We start from the raw sequence: 19123 nt of genomic DNA on the forward strand, positions 1-19123 counted from the left end.
GACTTTTGGTACTTTCACTGGGCAGGATAGTGAGTGGAGCGAGGGGAGCTTCATGTTGGACATGATTGCCTGGGATCCTGGTATTGAAGGATTCTTTCATATCAAGTCAGTGCAGAGGTCAGGCATGATCCAGTGGCACATCTGGGACCCTGGCAAATTTGCAGTGGCAGTGGGAAGCAACAGTTAGAGAGGATGCTGGCTCAAGCATTACTTGAGGACAAATGATTTTTGGTGCATTGGAGGAGCTTGCCGGATAAGGATGCTACTTGGGAGGGCAAGCGCATACTTGAGCATCCAACATTGAAGTTGCTTGTGGACAAGCAACATTTGGGAGGGGAGGACTATAATGTCCCTTCCTAAATTATTTTGGAACATGATTAATTTCTACATTTTGGGGCCAATTTTGGAGGTGATGTGGCCCATTCGATTTTATTAGGAGGCTAGACTTCTTAGAAGTTATTTCGATGTGGTTAACTGTACGTGGGGGCTACCCACACTAGGAGAATACGCATTTCGTAGTTTGATTTGCATGGAGGGGAAATCGATGGTTAAGTGAGGGACCCACGATGGAGGGAAAATGGAGGGAAAAGTGCTCCATGAAATCTATATAAGGAAGGCAACTCTCCTCATTTCAACATCTTATCTTTTGACATATTGAACTCAACCTTAGTTGCTCGAGCTGCTTAGCTAGGTTACTGTGCTGTTTAGCACACGAGTGTCTCCGAGCAGAGATCTCAACCCTTGCTTCGATGGACTTCGAGTGCCACCCTAGGAAGGCAATTCGTACTACCTTGGAGGAGAGCCAATGGAGTTTCATGTTGATTTGGGGTAGCATCAGATATGCTCTAGTTACGAAATTTTGTGGAGAGGTTGGGGCACATGAGATCTCCAATACCAGAAAGGGTTTGGGCAGATTCTAAACAGTTCAGGAGATATTAAAATAATTAATATTTTTAATGGAGTCCCTAAGTCTAAACATAGGGAAAATAAAACATTAATGTGGATTAATATGAAACTATGCTAGAATGGTCCAAAAGACATGGATCAAGCCAGATCTAATCTTAGCCGTTGATTAGGGACTTAATCTCGGCCGTTGATATGTAACGAGAAAAGTATAAGAGGAGGCTTGAGGGTCACTTGGAGAACACACCAGAGTGATTAGTCATTCTATTCTCTAGAGCGTAGTTTGCTAAGAGAGATAGAATCAGTGATCGGAGTTGCAGCTGAGGGGCATTGAGTACAGAGAGACAGAGAGGTAGAGATAGTGCTGGAAGAGGAACAAGTAGCCAGAGAAAGTGACGCAGTAGCAGCCAGGGCTCACGCAGGGCCACGCAGAGGCAGCTGTGAGCTGTGCAGAGCCTAAGAGAGGCCAGCGTTGCTAACGCAGAGGGCCAGAAGGTTGATGTAGGGCCTCCTAAGGCTGACGCAGACCCATTCAGGGTGACGCAGGGCCAGCGCTGGGCAGAGAGGGGCTGATGCAGTCCACGAAGGGCAGACGCTAGGGTTTCTGGGGTAGATTGGAGCTGAGGAGCTGCGGAAGGATTATCCGAGGTTTCAGCCAGAAAATTTGTCTCAAACTGAGAGGTATTACTGCCAAAGTAATTCTCTGTTGGGTAGGCCGGATTTGGCACCTAGATTGTACTCTGATATTGCTTAATAAGAAAACCCTCAAATAGTTGCACCGGTTTTCCCACATTGGGTTTTGCCGGGGAAATTGGTCCAAAAATAACGGTGTCATTTGGTGTGATTGTTTTTGTTTCTTTCAATTATTGATTTGTAATATGTTGAGCATGCATTAGTGTTTATTTTCAGTATTTACATTGTAAATAACTTGTTAAGTAACAGAACAAGTAGGTAGGAATAAATCAGATAAAGTGCATGGAGGGTTTCTAACTCGTAGACTTAGGAACTTCAACATTTCACAGTCATATCGTTCAACATTTGTCTCAGCTAGTGCGTGTTTCTGGAGGACGCAGAAGGGGAACACGCAAGTGTTTCTTGTGGGTTCATCCGGGCAGCAACTGCCGGGGGAGTTTGGGCATTGAAGCTACAGTGGAGGATCAACCTTCCGGGAGAGTTTTGGAGCAGGAGGTTGCTGCATTGGAGCAGTTCGATTTACAGTCACCTGGGCCTGCGCAGAGAGCCATCACGGGCTCATGTGGGAGTCGGAGGAATGAATTGTAGAGTTGGAGCTGGCCGGGAGAAGTAGGAGATCACTTGGAGGGCCATTTGAGGAAGATCGCTAGATTTGGGAGACCAGAGATTGACAGGATCAGTCACAACAACAGAATTCGAAATTGGAGGAGGGCCAAGCTGTGAGTGGTCAATTTTTTAAGGTTAAAACCAAGGGAAACCCTTTCTGGGTTTTTCTGGGTTTTGGGCAAGGATCACACTCCTAATTTTATAGAATTTTCTGGGCAGATCTAAGGGGTCAAATAGGGGTCCCAACTCAGCCAGCAACTAAAGGAGCTAAGGGGAATTTGGGCCAAAATTCTGAGGTCAACATTTGGCCAATTCCTTCGTGGGTTATTCTGGGTATTTGGTGGAGAGGTCGGGGTTAATTTTCCGTAATTTTCTGAGCACCGGAGGTGGGGTTTCCAGTAGCATCTTTACAACAGACAACATAGTTTCACAATGTTTTAAAACTCTGACTTCGACTCGGAAACGGTCGAGGGTCGACTCCGACTCGGTATCGACTCGGCCGGTTTGATTTCAATGACTCGGGCGTTGTAAAAAATGCATTAAATATTTTTTTTAATAAAAAACATAATTTTAAAGATTTTAATTTATGTTTCAAAACACAAAGCTTTAGAATATAGAGAGAAGACAACATATGATCAAGTAGGCTCATGAATATATCCATTATATCTAAATGGCACCCAGTGCACTGTCCAGTACAAAGTTTATACTTAGCCACCAATGCCAGGATTCTTTTCTGCCTTAGCCTAAGGACAATCACTAGATTACAACAACAATAATACCAATTCTCTGCCCCTAATGAAGTCTCAAAACCCTTGATTTAATTCTGGTCAAACTCCAGAACAATCAGAGGTAAATATGTATTTATTAGTCCATTGCCAAAACGTTTGCCTTTTTAAAAACATTGTATGGCTCAATGCATTGTTTCAGTTTTCTAATTCATGCCACTAGGATAACCATACTTCGGCCTTGTAATTTTCAAAACTTTCTCACAGTGATAGATTACTTTAGGGCTATAAATATGCAATAAACAACAACCCAACCATTGATATGTAGGAGGTGGAACAACTTTTGACAAATGTGCTTCAGGATTTTTGTCAAAGAGCCCAGCCAACCGAGTTGTTACCGAGTCGGCCGAGTCATTACCGAGTTGGCCGAGTTGTTACTGAGTCGACCAAGTCGACCGAGTCAATGACTGGCTCCGTAACAACCCGACCAGCCTTTCCGTTTCAGCCATTGCGCTGACCCGGCCAGGCATTGGCTCGGTTTGACTCGACTGTTTTTTAAAACAATGGTTTCACAGGGGCAACACAGGGCATCATTGCGACAGTTATTGTGCCATCTGGGCTTGACATATTACCACCTGGGTTTGATCACGCTTGCCATGAAGGCAAACCGAGGTGCACCACTTCCACATTATTGTACTTTTCTCCCGGATTATAATAAAATGGCTCAGCTGTTGGATATTCCTGGACTTTTTGTGGGTGTGCACTGAATGTTTCAATTTTATGGTGTTGTTTTTATTATTTCCTTTGCATAGCACTATTTTCACTAGTTTGGAACATTACATCTCAAGAACACTCATAAGGTGACTCATCAAGGAAGGACATCTACAAAGTTGAAGCATCAAGCCAAGAAGTCTCAATCACTTCAAGGACAAGAAGGCCTACCATCTATCATTCATCAAGGAAGACTACAAAGCAAGAAGAAGAGCCTTACATAAAGGCAACTACAAAGAAGAACATATCAAAGAGGGACCTACATCATCTACAAGTCATCAAGCAAGTCCACTTGGAGAAGGCAACTTGAAGAACATCAAGATCCTAGGAAGGCAAGCCATCAAGTCTTCAAGGAGAAAGAAAATCCACTACATCTAAAAATCTATCAAGTAAGTATATGTCCCCTTCTGAATATACATCAATGTCTTTTTGCAAGGAAAGCAACAAATTGGTAGGTACCAATAACTTTCTTAAATCGAAGAAGAGGACTGATTTACTTCTCAAGGAGAATGAATTCCTAGAAGACATCAAAGGGAATGTTACTATTCTTGCTAAGGAACAAACTTAAGCCTTAGCCAAGTATAATAAGGGTGAGACAAGAGCTCAAAGGATTCTAATAGAATCTATCAAGGACTCTCTCATTCCTTATGTCTCCAAATTTGAAACATCAAAAGAAATCTATGATAAACTAGTAGAGCTATTCTCATTAACCACAACTGGAGAAGTGATATCTCTAAGAAATGAATTGTACAAGATGAAGATACCAAAGGAAGGAATAACTCCCTACTTCATGAAGATCTCTGAGATGAGAGATCAACTTCAAGAGCTAGGGGAAGTCGTGTCCAACAAAGAAATGACAACTGTAGTACTCAATGCTCTACCTGAGGATTGGGGCAACTTCACATCAAGCATATATGCCAAGAAGGAAGCTACCACATTAAGTGAAATGTGGTCTCTATGCAAGAGGAAACCAGACTCAAAGCCAAGGAAGATGTGGGATCAAAGGAGCAAGCATTTGCTATCATGGCCAAGAGAAAGGGAAAATTTGGCAAATTTGGTCCATGAAGAACAAACAACAAAGATATGTCCAAAATCCAATGCTATGGATGCCAAGAATATGGACACTACAAAATGTTGATTTGTGGTAGCATCGGATGTGCTCTAGCCATGAAATTTGGTGGAGAGGTTGGGGCACATGAGATCTCCAATACCCAGAAATGGTTTGGGCAGATTCTAAACAGTTAGGGAGATATTAAAATAATTAATATTTTTAATGGAGTCCCTAAGTCTAAACTTAGGGAAATTAAAATATTAATGTGGATTAATATAAAACTGTGTTAGCCATTAGACTTAGAGAAATTAAAATATTAATGTGGATTAATATAAAATTGTGTTAGAATGGTCCAAAATACATGGATCAAGCCAGATCTAATCTTAGCCGTTGATTAGGGACTTAATCTCGGCCGCTGATATGTCAATGAGAAAAGTACAAGAAGAGGCTTGAGAGTCACTTGGAGGGCACACCAGATGATCAATCATTCTATTCTCTAGAGCGGGGTTTGCTAAGAGAGATAAAATCAGTGATCGGAGTTGCAACTGAGGGGCATTGAGTACAGAGAGACAGAGAGGCAGAGATAGTGCCCGGAGAGCAGCGCAAGACCCAGAGAGAGTGATGGAGTAGTAGTCAAGGCTCACGTAGGGCCATGCAGAGGCAGTCGGGCGTTGTCAACAACATGGATGTAGAGGGAGTTGTCGTGCAGATGCAGCAGTCGCAGTGGCAGAACCATGGGCAACAGTATAGGATACAACAGTGCAGAGGATGGTGGGCAGCAGTCCTAGCATTAGCATAGGGACCGATGCCGGATGATCAGAGTAATACTCAGTGAGGAGTATTGTTAGAGCACAGTCCTCGCTAAGAGGGAGTGTTGATTTCTGGTAGCATCGGATGTGCTCTAGCCACGAAATTTGGTGGAGAGGTTGGGGCACATGAGATCTCCAATACCCAAAAAGGGTTTGGGCATATTCTAAACAGTTAGGGAGATATTAAAATAATTAATATTTTTAATGAAGTCCCTCAGTCTAAACTTAGGGAAATTAAAATATTAATGTGGATTAATATAAAACTGTGTTAGAATGGTCCAAAAGACATGGATCAAGCCAGATCTAATCTTAGCCGTTGATTAGGGACTTAATCTCGGCCGTTGATATGTCAACGAGAAAAGTATAAGAGGAGGCTTGAGGGTCACTTGGAGGGCACACTAGATGATCAGTCATTCTATTCTCTAGAGCGGGGTTTGCTAAGAGAGATAGAATCAGTGATCAGAGTTGCAGCTGAGGGGCATTGAGTACAGAGAGACAGAGAGGTAGAGATAGTGCCGGGAGAGCAGCGCAGGAGCTAGAGAGAGTGACGCAGTAGTAGTCGGGGCTCACGCAGGGCCACGTAGAGGCAGCCAGGGCTCACGCAGTGCCACGCAGAGGTAGTTGGGAGCTGCATAGAGCTTCAGAGAGGCTAGCGTTGCTGACAAGGCTGATGCAGGGCCTCCTAAGACTGACGCAGGACCTCCTAAGACTGACGCAGGACCTCCTAAGACTGACGCAGACCCATTCAGGGTGACGCAGGGCCTCCTAAGACTAACGCAGGACCTCCTAAGACTAACGCAGGACCTCCTAAGACTGACGCAGACCCATTCAGGGTGACGCAGGGCCAGTGCTGGGCAGAGAGAGGCTGACGTAGTCCAGAAAGGCAGACGCTGGGGTTTCTGGGGCAGATTGGAGCTGAGGAGCTGCCGAAAGGATTATCCGGGGTTTCTGTCGGGAAATTTGTCTCAAACTGAGAGGTATCACTGCCAAGGAAATTCTCTATTGGGTGGGCTGGATTTGGCACCTAGATTGTACTCTGATATTGCTTAACAAGAAAACCCTTAGATAGCTGCACTGGTTTTCCCACATTGGGTTTTTCTGGGGACATTGGTCCAAAAATAATGGTGTCATTTGGTGTGTTGTTTTTGTTTCCTTTAGTTGTTGATCTGTAGTATGTTGAACATGCACTAGTGTTTATTTCAGTATTTACATTGTAAATAACTTGTTAAGTAACAAAACAAGTAGGTAGGAATAAATCAGATAAAGTGCATGGAGGGTTTCTAACTGGTAGACTTAGAAACTTCAACACAAGAGGAATTGTCCCAAACTAAAGAAGGACAACAACAACAAAAGAAAAAGGGAAGAAGCTCACATGACTCAAGAAGTGAAAGAAGAAGAAAAGAAGGAAGATCCTCGGGATCTCTACTATGACTAAGTCAAACTCTTTACTTAAAGTCTTCTTTCAAAGTTTTGAGTAGGATAGGAGCATGTAGGAATAGAATAAAATTGCATAGCTAGAAACATCTTCTAGAATCTAGGAGCATGATGTCGATAGAGTCCAAAATACTCGTGTAGAAGGAGCGTTTATAAATGAGAACAAAATGCATGGTTAGAAATATCTTCTAGAATATAGGAGCATGGTAGATATAGCTCAAGATATTCATGTAGAAGGAGCATACCTAATATAGGACCTCATCCACTATGAAAGAAAATTGGTCGTGAGCGAGAATCTTTGAAGGCCTCCATCATCAAAAGGAAGAAATATTTGCAGGTTAAGGGTCTCCAAGATCCTCTAATGGAATCTTCAAAAGAAGATTCATGAATAAGAAGCAAATGTCTCATTAGGAATCCCATTCATAGGATTCAAGAAAAGGATCATATGTAGGCAAGCTAAGATGAAGCAAGTGTTGATTTGGGGTAGCATCGGATATGCTCTTAAGCCTCAAATTTTACAGGGAGGCTTGGGCACAGGTATTCCAAAGAACCCAGAAAGCGATTTGGGAAATTCTACCCATAAGTGATTTTATTAAAATAATAATTATTTTAATGGGGTTCCTAAGTCTAAACTTAGGAAAATTAAAATATTAATGGGTATTAATCAGGGTGAAACTTCTAGAAAAAGCCATGGATCAAGTCAAAATGATTTGAGTCTTTGATTATGTTTTAATCTAGGCCATTGATTGCTCAACAGGAAGATATAAGAAGGGACTTGAGAGTCATTTGGAAAATACACCACGCAGATACTAAGTTGCCGAAGAGAAATCGATTTTCTCACTGGTCGAAGTTCGGCAATAGAAAATCGATTCAGAGGGAGAGTTGTAGGTGGAGGAGAGACAGAGAGGGTTCAACATCAGCCAGAGAGACGAGGACGAAGACACAAAGCAGAAGAAGGAACAATGCTGGGTAGATTGATGCTGGGAGAGGCATCACTGGCCTAAGTGACGCAAGCATTGCGCAGGTCAGTCCAGAGGCTGGAGAAATTGACGGTGAGCAAGCCAGGGAGACACAAAGGATCAAGGAACCTCTCTCTCGGGTCAGACACTTGTTCAGGAACCTCTGTAAATAGTTCTTAGTTCTATACTGCTGGGTGAAATTTTGTACATGTTGATTTTTGCTGAAGAATAATAAAACCTTCATCTGTTGCACCGGTTTTCCCACATTGGGTTTTCCGAGGACAATTGTCCAAAAACAACTGTGTTATGGTGTTTGTATATGTGTCGGCATTTTTCTTACATTTAATTTCTGCAATGTTTTAATTTGTGAAGACTGTAGTAGAATATGATTTGATATTTGTCGTAAGAATACATTAGATAACTTATCTCTGAAATAATAAGTAGAAGAAGTCATATTAATCACTATAGTAGGACTTCTATTCTAGAAATTTTCACATGGTATCAGAGCTACAGGGAAGTAGAAGAGAAAAGCCAGAACATCCAACACTAAGAAACGAAGGGAATTTGAAATCCCTGCAAGGGCAAAAATTCAAATCTCCCATAAGATTAAGCAATTCAAACCAAAGAGATTGGATTTCGTGGGAAAACTCTATTTGAGTGAGCCGACAGAGAGGTAAGTCTTTTCAGTCGAAATTTATCAGTGGTAGAAGGAACAACGCAACAGAAGACTCAACAAGGTGTTGATTTTGGGTAGCATCAGATGTGCTCTAGCCATGAAATTTGGTGGAGAGGCTAAGGCACATGAGATCTCCAAGACCCAGAAATCGTTTGAAGAAATTCCACTCGGATGAAGAGATATTAAAATAATTAATATTTTTAATGTGTCCCTAAGTCTAAACTTTGGAAAATAAAAATATTAATGTGTATTAATATAAAATGGGTGAGAAAGTTCCAAGTGACGAGGATCAATCCAGTTCTAATTTTAGCTATTGATTAAGGACTTAATCTCGGCCGTTAAATCGTCAACAAGAAAAGTATAAGAGGAGGCTTGAGGGTCAGTCGGAGACACACCAAGAGAGATCAAGAATTCGATTCTCTGGGGCGAGCTTTACTAAAGAAATTGAGTTAGAGATCAGTTGCAATGGGGCAGTTCAATAAGGGAATTTGATCCAAGGCTGAAGAATACATAGCAGAGAGGCAGCAAAGTGTCGGAAGAGTTAGCGCATGCCTAAGAAGGGCTGACGCAGAGGCCTGAGGAGCCAGCGTCGAGGACTCAGAGGGCCGTATTGGGTGACGCAGAAGCCATAGAGGCTGACACAGAGGACGCAAAGGGCTTCATAGGCGACGCTGGGAGATTCTATGGGGCAGACTGGGAGCTGATCAACAAATGTTGAGTCGGGAGAGGGTGACGCAGTTCCAGAGAGGGTGATGTAGTTCCAGAGCAGTGTTTGGAGCAACTTTCTCTGTCTAGCACAAGGAACAGTCAGAGTCACTGTGGGGTTGATCATCCGGTTGCTGATTTGCCAAAATATCTGTTTCCGGAGAGAGGTACCACTGCCAAGGATATTCTTTGAAGGGTGAGCCATTTCTGGCACCCTAGTTGTATTCAAAAATCCACTTAATAATACAAACCCTCTATATGCTGCACTGGTTTTCCCGCATTGGGTTTTTTGGGGACGATTGTCCAAAAATAACGGTGTCCCTTGTGTGATTGTCTCAGTTTATTTCAGTGCTTGATCTGTATATCTGTGAATGCTGCAGTTGTGTTTACTTCGATGTTTATGCAATTAAATAACTTGTTAATGTAAAAAAAAAGTAGGAGATAGTAAACTAGACACCACAGTAGGGGTTTTTGATGTGTTAGATTCAGGAATTTTCACATGGTATTAGAGGGATTATAGATCATAGGAGACTGAAGGCACCAGCCGAGAAATCTGAGAGTTTGTAGCAGAGAAGCAATTGTTCCGAGAGACAGCGCTGTTCCAGAGCGAGAGGTGCAGAAGGAAGGGTGACGCAATGTAGAGAAGGTGACGCAGAGGTTCACACGGTGCTTGCGTCAACATTTTGAGCTAGGAGAGAAAGACGCAGTAGCTGGGAGGAGCCCACACAGTAACTGCGTCAGCTGTCCATGCCAGCGCAGAGGCAGAGGGGGGGCAGATCAGGCGTACACAGTGCCAAGTCATCTTTCTCAGCTAGGAAGGATTGACGCAGTGGCTAGGAAGAGCTGATCTAGTTCTCAATGTGATTGTGCAGAGTCAGAAGGGCTCAGACTCTTCCAATTGTCGGGACTAAGGGAGCTGTGCAGATTTTGATTTGAGGAGCTGGTGGGACGCTGTTTCTATCAGTGCATAACAGTGTCTAAAGAGACTGAACCAAGGTAGAGGGAAGCACTACTTCGACAGATTTCTAGCCCAGAAATCTAGATTTGAGTTGTAGTGGCAAAGGAGGATTGAAGAGGAGTGATTCGACAGTTGGCCAAAGGATTTCTGAGAGGGAAATCAAGACTCGGAGGGAGTCTAGAGAAGAGGAGCAGAGATGGTAGTAAACGGATTGAGGGATCATGACAGATTGGACGGCGCTTCCAATTTTGTCATCTGGAAGGCCAGGATCCTGGCAATCTTGGATAAACATCGCATCAAGGACTGCCTTGAAAACTGTAGTTGTCCCAATTGACCCTAATGCAAATGAGAAGTATGAGGAGGCTGAGGCAAAGGTGAAATGCATTATCCTAGACGGGGTCAAGGATCATGTCATACCACATATTGCTAAGAAGAACACATCAAGGGAGATGTGGCAGACGCTGACCACCTTATACCAAGGCTCTTTCGTGCAACAAAAGATGTTATTGGAAAATTAGCTGAGGTCATATCAGATGCAGAAAGGAGAGGAGATAGATCTGTTCCTTCTCAGGTTGCAAGGAATTCGTGACCAGTTTACTTCCGTGGGGTCTACATCGGATCCAAAGTTTATGGTCAGGACTTGCTCTGAATGCAGTCTCTGAGGACTAGGAGACGTTTGTCCAAAGCATTTTGGGCAGAAAGACTCTCCCTAGTAGGGAGGATATGTGGGCAACTCTTCGACAGGAAGAGATCAAGAGATTGAACAAGGTGGGGAGTAGTGGTAAGGGAGTTCGAATCAAGAAAGAGGAGGAGGAGGAGGATGCAGCTCTAGCATCTATGGGACAACAGGGGGTTCAGAAGAGGAAGAAGAAAGATATCTCCTGTTCGAATTCCTATGTTTAACCCCTTAGAAATTCTACCTGTACTATCTGATTTATTTCTTCCTACTTGTTCAATTACTTAACAAGTTATTTACCATTTAAATACTGAAAATAAATACAAGTATAGTATCAACACATACAGATCATCAACTGAAAGTAAACAAGCACACAAGTGACACCGTTGTTATTGGACTAATGTCCCCGGAAAAACCCAATGCGGGAAAACCGATGCAAATATTCAGAGGGTTTTATTATTATGCAGTTTTAGAATACAGCTTGGGTGCCAGAAATGGCTCACCCAACAGAGAATGCTCTTAGCAGTAGTACCTCTCAGTCGGAGACAGATATTATGGCTAAATCACCGAATGAACGATCCCATAGCAACAATGCAGCTTCTGCTGCTCTATGTCACTCCGATAGGGACTACGTCACCCTATCCAGCTCTCCAGCTCCAGTTTGTCCCACGAAAAATCTCCGAGCGCTGCCTCTAGGCCCTGTGTCAGTCTCTCTGGCCTAGCGTCAACCTCTTTGGGCTCTGTGTCAGCCTTTGGAGCCTCTGCGTCTCACACGTTGGCCCTCTCTGGCTCTGCGTAGCTCCTGGCTGCCTCTACGTGGCCTCTGGCTGCCTCTGCATGGCCTCTAGCTGGCTTTGCGTCAACCTCTCCCAGCTTCTGCGCTGATCCTCCCGGTACTAACTCTACCTCTCTGCTATGTATTCACTGCCCCTCAGCTGCAACTCTGATCACTCACTCAATTTCCTCAGCAAACCCTGCCCCAGAAAATCGAGTTCTTGATCTCTCTTTGTGTGTCCTCCAACTGACCCTCAAGCCTCCTCTTATACTTTTTTCGTTGGTCCATCAACGGTCGAGATTAAATCTCTAAGCAACGGATAAGATTAGATTTGGCTTGATCCATGATTTTTGGACCCTTCTAACCCAATTTTATATTAATACCCGTTAATATTTTATTTTTCCTAAGTTTAGACTTAGGAACTCCATTAAAAATATTAATTATTTTAATATCTCCCAAACCAGTTAGATTCTGCCCAAATCATTTCTGGGTCTTGGAGATCTCATGTGCTTTAGCCTCTCCACCAATTTTCGTGGCTAGAGCACATCCGATGCTACCCCAATTCAACATCTCCAAGGTCAAGTGCTTCCACTGTGGGGAGCTGGGACATTATGCATCTCAGTGCCCCAGGAAGAAAGGCAAGGGAGAAGCTTCCGACTCAAAGGCAACTCCAAAGGCGGAGAAGGATGTCGAGACTGATGACGATTGTGCCATGCGTGTTCATGCGCCTTTAGCGAAGAGGTGGGGAAACATTGAGCTGTAGTCGAGAGGACTACAAAAGCGGGGCAGGATCCTTGAGGTGCCCAAACTCTTGGATCACATACGGCTACGGGAGCCCTTAACGACAATAGCATGATGCAGGTGTCGGGTGGAGCAAGGTGTGATGGAGCAGCAAGGTAGTGCTAGAGTGCAAAAGTCTGTAGCAACGCAGTGGAGGTTGCAGCAGTGCGAGAGGCACAGAGGTGTTTGCAACAATGTAGTGGCAGCAAAGGGAGCATATGATAGCAGCTGAGGTAGCTTCAGCATCACGAGGCTTCCAGACTGACCGGGATGTCAATGTTTGGGTGAAGTCAGTTACTTACTTCTCGGTAATTGGGTTGTAGTGCAACAGTTAGCATTGGTGGAGCTATGGGCAGCATAATGCAGCATGTTGAGTGGGAGCTGCAGTGTAGATGTAGCAGTGGTAGTGGCAGTGTCATGGGTAGCAGTACAGGAGGCAACAATGTAGTGGATGTGGGGCAGCAGGCCTAGCATCAACACAGAGGACCAATGCAGAGGATCAGTGTAATGCTTCTATGGTGAAGCATTGCTAGAGCACATTCCTCGCTAAGAGGGAGTGTTGATTTTGGGTAGCATCGGATGTGCTCTAGCCATGAAATTTGGTGGAGAGGCTAAGGCACATGAGATCTCCAAGACCCAGAAATCGTTTGAAGAAATTCCACCCGGATGAAGAGATATTAAAATAATTAATATTTTTAACGGGTCTTTAAGTCTAAACTTCGGAAAATAAAAATATTAATGTGTATTAATATAAAATGGGTGAGAAAGTTCTAAGTGACGAGGATCAATTTAGTTCTAATCTTAGCCGTTGATTAGGGACTTAATCTCGGCCGTTGAATTGTCAACAAGAAAAGTATAAGAGGAGGCTTGAGGGTCAGTTGGAGACACACCAAGAGAGATCAAGAATTCGATTTTCTGGGGCGAGGTTTACTAAGGAAATCGAGTTAGATATCAGTTGCAGTGAGGGGCAATTCAACAAGCGATTTTGATCCAAGGTTGAAGAATACATAGCAGAGAGGCAGTAAAGTGTCGGAAGAGCTAGCACAGGCCTAAGAAGGGTTGACGCAAAGGCCTGAGGAGCCAACGCAGAGGACGCAGAGGGTCGTAGAGGGTGATGCAGAAGCCGTAAAGGCTGACACAGAGGACGCAGAGGGCTTCATAGGCAGCGCTGGGAGATTCTATGGGGCAGACTGGGAGCCGATCAACAGATGCTGAGTTGGGAGAGGGTGACGCAGTTCTAGAGAGGGTGATGTAGTTCCAGAGCAGTGCTTGGAGCATCTTTCAGTGTCCAGCACAAGGAGTAGTCAGAGCCACTGTGGAGTTGATCATCCGGTTGCTGATTTGCCGGAATATCTGTCTCCGGAGAGAGGTACCACTGCCAAGTATAGTCTCTGAAGGGTGAGCCATTTCTAGCACCCTAGTTGTATTAAAAAATCTGCTTAATAATACAAACCCTCTATATGTTGCACTAGTTTTCCTGCATTGGGTTTTTCCGTGGACAATTGTCCAAAAAAACAGTGTCCCTTATGTGATTGTCTCAGTTTATTTGAGTGCTTGATCTGTATATCTGTGAAGGCTGCATTCGTGTTTACTTTGATGTTTATGCAATTAAATAACTTGTTAATGTAAAAAAAACAAGTAGGAGATAGTAAACCAAACACTGCAGTAGGGGTTTCTGATGTGCTAGATTCAAGAATTTTCACACAAGGAAGACAGTTTTTCCTACAGCAGTTGCTAGGATAGGTTAGCGTCAGAAGTTGGCACAATATGGATACTCAAAATATCCAAGATTTGTCTACCAGATTAGATGAAGAATTCACATGCTTAGCTAATTCAACATTAGCGGATGTTTGGTTCGTTGATAGCGGATCTTCAGCTCATATGAATGGAGTACAAGAACATTTCTCGAGCTATCAAGAAGAATAGATGGACATCCAAATAACTATGGGAAACAAAACGAAGTGTACTCCCGTAGGGAGAGGCACCATAGCTTTTGTTGGGTCCCTATAATACTAGTGATTACCCCATTACTATTGTAGTTGTACCCCTTATTAATATTGTTGTGACCCTATTGTCCCCATATTGTTATTACTGTGCCCCATAGAATCTCTCTATTGTTATATTATTATTGTTAGGTCCGCTGGGTTATATTGTGACTCCTATATATAGAAAGGAGGTTTTGCCATTTGAATCATCGAAGAATTGTTCATTTATGTAATGTAAAGGAGGTTGCCCCTCGAAGAGGCTGAATTCTATGGCGTTGATCTATCTTTTCTATCTTTTTCTTGAGCTGGTTTCATAACATTTGGTATCAGAGGATAATCTTTGTTCTAAAAAGTATTTAAGGCTATCATGATCCGTTTTTACCTTGAAGTGTCTTCCCATTAGGTAGGGTCGTCATTTCTTAAGTGCATGGAGTATTGCCAACATTTCCTTCTCATAAATAGCTTTGAGTAAAAACTTTCCCTTGATTGGACGACTTTCAAGCGTTGAGGACAACACTTTTTTGAAGGAGAGGGGCATGTTGGGTCCCTATAATACTAGTGATTACCCCATTACTATTGTATTTGTACCCCTTATTAATATTGTTGTACCCCTATTGTCCCCATATTGTTATTACTGTGCCCCATAGAATCCCTCTATTGTTATTTTTGTGGCTTTATATTATTATTGTTAGGTCCGCTGGGTTATATTGTGATTACCCCATTACTATTGTAGTTGTACCCCTTATTAATATTGTTGTGCCCCTATTGTCACCATATTGTTATTACTGTGCCCTATAGAATCCCTCCATTTGAATCATCGAAGAATTGTTTATTTATGTAATGTAAAGAAGGTTGCCCCCTCGAAGAGGCTGAATTCTAAGGCGTTGATCTATCTTTTCTATCTTTTTCTTGAGTTGGTTTCATAACATTTGGTATCAGATGGAAGCAGGGACCGACATCGGAGCCACCAATGTTCTGCATGTGCCAGGATTAGGGATGATTCTATTTTCAGTGTCCCAGTTACAAGACAAAGGATGATGTATACTTTATTGGAAAGAAAGTATACGTTAAGCATCCAGGTTGGAAGAGGAAAAAGCAAATTGGGGTTCGAAGCAACAAGTTGTATAGGTTGTAGATCGAATCGCCAATGGCATTGATAGGTGATAACTATAATAGTGAGGAGTGAAATGAATTATGGCATAGGCGAATGGGGCACTTACACCATAGAGCACTGAGAATGCTCAGAGAGACTGTTACAGGGGTACCAGTCCTAAGCAATGAACATGATGACTTATGCAGAGGATGTGTACTAGGAAAGTACGCTAAAGCAACTTTTCCCAAAAGTAACAATAGAGCAAGGGATGTATTAGGATTAATACACTCAGATATCTGCGGTCCTATGTCCACAAGGGCTCTTAGTGGTGGCGAATACTTCGTCACTTTTATTGATGATCACTCCAGAAAAACCTGGATCTATTTCTTAAAGACCAAGGATGAGGTCTTTGATTGTTTCCGAGAGTTCAAGGCTCTTGTTGAAAATATGACAGGGAAAAAGATAAAGGTGTTGCGTTCAGATAACGGTGGAGAATATACAGAGAAAGATTTCACAGATTTTTGCGCAAAGGAGGGCATCAAAAGAGAGTGGACAACTCCATATAACCCGGAGCAGAATGGAGTGGCAGAACGGAAGAATTGAACTATTGTTGGGGCAGCCAAGGCCATGTTGTATGATCAGGATCTACCTAGGTATCTATGGGTAGAAGCTTGCAGCATGACAGTATATATTCAAAATATAACTCCTCATAAGGCATTGGGGAAGAGAATGCCCGAAGGAGTATTCATAGGGAAGAAGCCGGAAGTCAGTCATCTCAAGATATTCGAAAGCGTGGCCTATTGGCACATTCCAGACGAGAAGCGTAGCAAACTGGGTCAAACTGCAGAGAAGGGGTATCTTGTAGGATACAATGAGACCTCAAAGGCATATGGAATCTACATTCCAAGCAGCAGGAAGATTGTAGTAAGATGAGATGCAAAGTTCATGGAAGATAGAGCTTTCAGGAAATCTCGTGAAATGCCTGCAAAAGATCAGTTAGGGGATGTTCTGTTAGTCCAAGAACAACAGGGGCAACAAGAAGGACAGGCAGGAGCAAGGTTACTTGGGAGCGGGAGCGAAAACGGGAACGGGAGCGACATTTTCAGAAGCTCTCGATTTGGGAGTGAATCCCGGAGCATTTTTTATATATATATATATATATATATATATATATATATTTATATTTTTTATATTTTGATGCATATATGTCAACAAAAACATATAGAATGATGAATTAGATCTAAAAAGCATTAAAAACATAGATTGAACCATATAACAACAATCATCTAGAAGTTATAATCTTCATCAACCACGTCCACAAGTTAGTAACACAGTAACATACAACATATTGAGCCTCATGATTCAAAGTTTCAAGCTTTCAAAATTCAATATACAATGTTTATCATCATTGATCACCAAAGTTGTATTTGTAAGCTAAGTGTAACCATTACAACAAATAATATCTAACATGAAATGAAATGTTATAAAATGAAATGAAATGAAGCAACTTTCAACTTTCATGAAGCATCATATTCATAATTCATTACTAATGAGTTATAATTACCAACTTCAAACATAAATTGTCATATATTGTTTAAAAAAATATCATAATAAATATGAAAGAGTCAATAGCTATAAAAACTACTAGAAACTAGAAAAGACAAGTAAATCTATTATATATTGCTTATGCTTGGGCCTCTTGCCACCACGAGAAATGTCTTATTTTTTAGTCTTGTTGGAAATCAAGATCTTTGTCATTAATATCACCCTCTAAGCATTAATATCCAGAGGTATCTTTGTCATTACCTCTGGATCTATATAGGGATCTTTGTCATTAATATCACCCTCTAAGCATTAACATAAGATAGAAAAAGCGTAGCATGTCAAGTCAAGATTTTGTTTGAGTGATGCGTACATTTTTAGGAGGGTCATGATAGAGGAGTTCGACAACCAATGTCACTAACATCAAGGTACATAGAGGGATTGGTGCTCTTGATTAAATACAAGTTTCATACCCTAATACATGACAAAATTCAATGGAAACATTGCAATCCCCCAATCTTGAAAGCTTTAAAAACTAATAAGTTTGCTGAATTTTGAATGAAATCTAAAATTTTACTTTCTCCATATGAAATCCAATGAGGTTGGAACCACTCTCAAACATCCTGAGTCATTTCATGGTAATGCTAAAAATTTTAGTAAAATGATGAAAATTAATATCAAGGAGAATGTCACTTTTACTTTAAGAATTTAACATTACCATGAATCGCATATCAATACTAGGGCCATAGGTTTGATCATTAAGCTCCCCCACTCAAAACTTATTTGTTTCTTTGAAAAAAAATTGCATTTGGAACATTACTGCAATTTTTTTTTGCAAAAAAGGGTAAACGCTCTCGAAAAGGTAGGGAGCGTTTTTTTTTAGGGAGCCGCTCCCGCTCGGAGCACGAATTGGGAGCAGGAGCGAGAGGGGGGGGGGCTCCCCTGCAACCCTGGGCAGGAGAACAGGAGCGAGAGGGGGGGCGCTCCCCCGCAACCCTGGGCAGGAGAACAAGAGCGAGAGGGGGGGGCGCTCCCCCGCAACCCTGGGCAGGAGAACATACACCTGGGACAAGTACAATGACCAGTACCAGTGTTTCCTTAGAGGGAGGAAATGCAGATGCTTCTCAACAGACGAAACAAGAAAGTGAGGAGGAAGAATTGGTTGAACCTCCCACCACCAATGGTAGAACGAGCAGAGAAGTGCGACAGACACTGAGGGATGCAGAGGAGTTTGTTGGAGCTCCTAGAGCCGAGAAGAGGCAACACAGACAACCAAATAGATACCAAGCATTGGTAGCTCAGGTTGAAGAACCCTCTAGCTTTCAGGAAGCTGTTCAACACCAAGTATGTGTAAGATGCCATGGTCGAAGAGTACAACTTCATCATGACAAATGATGTCTGGGAAGTAGTACCTAGACTGGAAAATAGTCTAGTGGTAGGTTCGTGATGGATCTACAAGATCAATTATGTTGCAGACGACAACATAGAGAAGTACAAGGCAAGGTTTGTGGCAAAGGGGTATGCTCAGAAATAAGGGATAGACTATGAAGAGACCTTTGCCCCAGTTGCACGTCACACCTCTATCAGATCTGTTATATCCCTAACAGCTCAAATGAGATGGGAGATTCACCAAATGGACGTCAAGACAACATTCTTGAATGGGGTGATAGAAGAAGACGTGTATATAGAACAACCCGAAGGCTCCGAAACTCATGAGAAGAAGTCTCATGTTTGCAGGTTGATGAAAGCCTTGTACAGGCTCAAGCAGGTACCTAGAGCATGGTATGGTCGAACTGATAGTTACTTGCAACAATTGGGATTTGTCAAGAGTGATGCTGATGCCAATCTCTACTATTTATTGGTAGAGAATGAGCCACTTATTTTGGTACTATATGTAGATGACCTGTTTCTAACTGGATCATCTAGGCTCATCCAGGACTGTAAGAAGAATCTTGAAGCGGAATTCAACATGGACTTGGGAT

General features: G+C 42.5%; 1 protein-coding gene across 1 annotated transcript in view; it reads left to right on the top strand.

Moving 5' to 3' along the window:
• LOC149167487 (Haloacid dehalogenase-like hydrolase (HAD) superfamily protein) overlaps window positions 1–19123 on the top strand; it is a 413892-nt gene that overhangs the window by 151271 nt on the left and 243498 nt on the right. The gene's annotated exons all lie outside the window — the stretch shown is intronic.

The sequence above is a fragment of the Pinus tabuliformis genome, chromosome 5_1 (assembly GCF_031772625.1).
Source record: "Pinus tabuliformis cultivar Carrire ecotype Pingquan chromosome 5_1, CPIR1, whole genome shotgun sequence".
NCBI lineage: Eukaryota > Viridiplantae > Streptophyta > Pinopsida > Pinales > Pinaceae > Pinus > Pinus tabuliformis.